This window comes from Balaenoptera acutorostrata, chromosome 2 (genome assembly GCF_949987535.1).
Source record: "Balaenoptera acutorostrata chromosome 2, mBalAcu1.1, whole genome shotgun sequence".
Classification (NCBI taxonomy): Eukaryota; Metazoa; Chordata; class Mammalia; order Artiodactyla; family Balaenopteridae; genus Balaenoptera; species Balaenoptera acutorostrata.
Genome location: NC_080065.1, coordinates 172,196,359 through 172,200,199, shown reverse-complemented (window position 1 = coordinate 172,200,199; position 3,841 = coordinate 172,196,359). Strand labels below are relative to the sequence as shown.

The 3,841-nt window shown below is 37.5% G+C and overlaps 1 pseudogene; it reads left to right on the top strand.

Annotated features, from left to right (window-relative positions):
• Positions 1 to 1,444: 1,444 nt before the first annotated feature.
• On the top strand, positions 1,445 to 2,294 carry LOC103005526 (olfactory receptor 7A17-like; annotated as a pseudogene).
• Positions 2,295 to 3,841: the final 1,547 nt, after the last annotated feature.

Here is a 3,841-nt window from a genome sequence, read left to right as displayed (position 1 = left end):
AAAAGGGAACCCTCTTGCACTGTTGGTGAGAATGTAAATTGATACAGCCACTATGGAGAACAGTATGGAGGTTCCTTAAAAATCTAAAAATAGAACTGTCATATGACCAGCAATCCCACTGCTGGGCATATACCCAGAAAAAATCATCGTTCAAAAAGAGTCATGTACCACAATGTTCATTTCAGCACTATTTACAATAGCTAGGACATGGAAGCAAGTGTCTATTGACAGATGACTGGATAAAGAAGATGTGGCACATATATACAATGAAATATTACTCAGCCATAAAAAGGAACGAAATTGAGTTATTTGTAGTGAGGTAGATGGACCTAGAGTCTGTCAAACAGAGTGAAGTAAGTCAGAAAGAGAAAAACAAATACCGTAAGCTAACACATATATATCGAATCTAAAAAAAAAAAAAAAAAAAGGTTCTGAAGAACACAGGCAAAGGACAGGAATAAAGATGCAGACCTAGAGGATGGACTTGAGGACATGGGGAGGGGGAAGTGTAAGCTGGGACGAAGTCAGAGAGTGGCATGGACATATATACACTACCAAATGTAAAATAGATAGCTAGTGGGAAGCAGCCACATAGCACAGGGAGATCAGCTGGGTGCTTTGTGACCACCTAGAGGGGTGGGATAGGGAGGGTGGGAGGGAGATGCAAGAGGGAGGGGATATGGGGATATATGTATACATATCGCTAATTCACTTTGTTGTACAGCAGAAACCAACACAACAATGTAAAGTAATTATACTCCAATACAGATGTTAAAAAAAGAAAAAAGAAAAGATATGTGCAGAAAAAAAAAATAGAGGACAAAATGTTACCCAACACGTGAAGATAAGGAGGGGATCTATGTGTATTCACAAGATTCTTTGAAATGAAAATTAATAAAATACAAGGAACAGAATGTGAACAATGGACTTCCTGTGTCTTAAAGTCTCAGCAGCAGCAGGGAGGGAACCTCTTTCTTCAATCCTCTCTGACACCATCTCTCACCACTCCCCCTGTACTCATTGCTCACCACACTGGCTACATTTTGAGCCTTGAACATCTGAAACAACACCTTCCTTGGGGCTTTTGCACTGGATCTTTCCTCTGCAGAGCACATACCCAGATAGCCTCCTGTCTTCCACCCAGTTTGGCATGAGGCCTTTGCTCAAATGTCACCTTGTTTTTAGGTCGTCCTGAACTCCCAGTAAAAATAACACACCCATCCATTTTTTATACTTGCTTTTTTTCCCACATAGTATTGTAATTGTAGCATGTCACTAATGCTCACTCTCCTAACATTTAATCATATTATTTAAAATTTTCATTCCTAGCTACCACCACCACCACTTGGGACCAAGGAATGATATCCAAATTTCAAATTTTCTTCTTCTGGTGTTATCAAATGAACAAGAATTTCAGCCCCTCATATTTGGGCTTTTCCTCTCCATGTACCTGATCACTGTGTTTGAAAACCTGCTCATCATCCTGGCCGTCAGCTCAGACTCCCACCTCCACACACCGATATACTTCTTCCTCTTCAACCTGTCCTTTGTAGACATCTGTCTCATCGCTACCACTATCCCAAAGATGCTGTGAATATACACACAGAAAGCAATGTTATAACCTATACAGGTTGCATCACCCAGATGTATTTTTCCACACTCTTTGGAGGTTGTGACAACTTTCTTCAGGCTGTGGTGGCTGATGAACAGTTCTTGGTCATATGTCACCCCCTGCACTACAATGTCATCATGAACCCCTGGCTCTATGGACTGCTGTTGTTGATGTCCTGGATCTAGAGTGTCTTAAATTCCTTGTTACAAAGCTTAATGTTGTTGTGGCTGTCCTTCTATACATACTTGGAAATCCCCCACTTTTTCTGTGATCTCCACCAGATGGTCAAATTTGCTTGTTCTGATACTTTTCTTAATGACATCGTGTTGTATTTTTCTACTGGGCTGCTGGCTGGTGGTCCTCTAGTATCCTTTACTCTTACTCTAAGATTGTTTCTTTCTAGAATCTCATCAGCTCATGGGACGTATAAAGCATTTCCACCTGTGCATCTCACCTCTCAGTTGCCTCCCTGTTTATTGTTCATTCCTAGGAGTGTACCTTATCTATGCTGCTACCCACAGCTCACACTCAGTAGCAGTAGCCTCAGTGATGTACAGTGTTGTCACACCCATGCTTCATCTACAGTCTGTGGAACAAAGACATAAAAGGGGCTCTGAAGAGATTCTATGGGATGACAGGTATAAAGTGGAAAACTGTTCTGGAGGTGAAGAAGTGCCCTTGATTGTAGGACTCAAAGCCTTGGAACAAGAAATTGTGATTTTTTTGATGAGTGTGGAATAGAATTTTCTCCCATTTATTTCCTGGGATTTCTATTTCTTTGAATTCAACTCTTCTATACAATTTTGGTAACTCACTTTGTTAAGCTTTCTGCTCTGTCTGATATATAGGAAGTTTTTCTTTTGGTCCATTTTCCTACATTCCATTCCCAAAGTTTTTCTCAACCTTGGATCAGAAATATTTGGAAATTTCCATATCTTTCATGGGACAACTTGGATTGCTTAAAAATAATTTATTCTCAAATGACATATATATCATGCCCCATAATTTTTCCTCGTTTTCCTGAAAGAATAATCATGAGTTGTCTTACTCATATGAATAAAATTACTTTTGGCATATAAGTCCATTTATGTAATTTAATTGTGGAGGAATTTCACTTTGGGACTTTTATTCTGTTTTACATCACTACCTTAACTGCTCTTCTTGATAATGTAGACTGTATCATGGACCCCTTTAGCCCCAGCCTATTGATAGTGATGCTATAGGCTAGGAATTCCTGGGGCACTTGCCTGGGTCCATAATGCTTTTGATTCTTGTCTGAGCCAACATTTTGGCTGAACCAGCCCTTGTGCTGTTGTCGCTGTTGTTTTAACTTCAATTTAATTGACATGACATTATATTAGTTTCAGGTGTACAACAGTAGTTATTTGATATTTCTGTATATCACAAACTAATCACCACAATAAATCAATTTAGCATTCATCACCATACATAGTTACACATTTTTCACATGATAAGTATTTTCAAGATCCCCTCTCCTGGCTACGTTAAAACATAAGATACAGTTTTATTGATGATAACCCCCATGCTGCACATTACATTCCCATGACTTACTCATTTTATAACTGAAGTTTGTACCTTGTGACACCATTTACCCATGTTTGCCCACTCCCCACCTCCCAGCTTAGGCAACTATTAATCTGTTCTCTATTATTTCCACATGCTTGTGCTTTTGTTTTTTTCTTTTTTCTTTTAGATTCCACATAAAAGTGAGATCATATGGTGTTTATCTTTTTCTGTCTGACTTACTTCACTTAGCTAAATGCCCTAAGATCCACTCACGTGTTGCAAATGGCAAGGTATTCATTCTTTCTTATGGCCGAATTTTATATATATATATATTATATATATATTATATATATAATATATATACATAATATATATATACATATATATTATATTATATATATATTATATATATATACACACACACACATACATATATAAATATATAAATATAAAACACCTTTATCCATTCATCTACCTATGGACATTGTTTGTTTTCCAGTTTACCCATTGTAAATAAAGCTGCAGTGATCATGGGGGTACACATATCTTTTCAAAAAGAGCGTTTTTTACTTCACTCAGTATGACAATCTCTAGGTTCATCCATGTTGCTACAAATGGTATTATTTCATTCTTTTATATAGTTGAGTAATACAAAGAAAGACAAATAGCATATGATATTGCTTATAGTGAAATCTAAAAAAA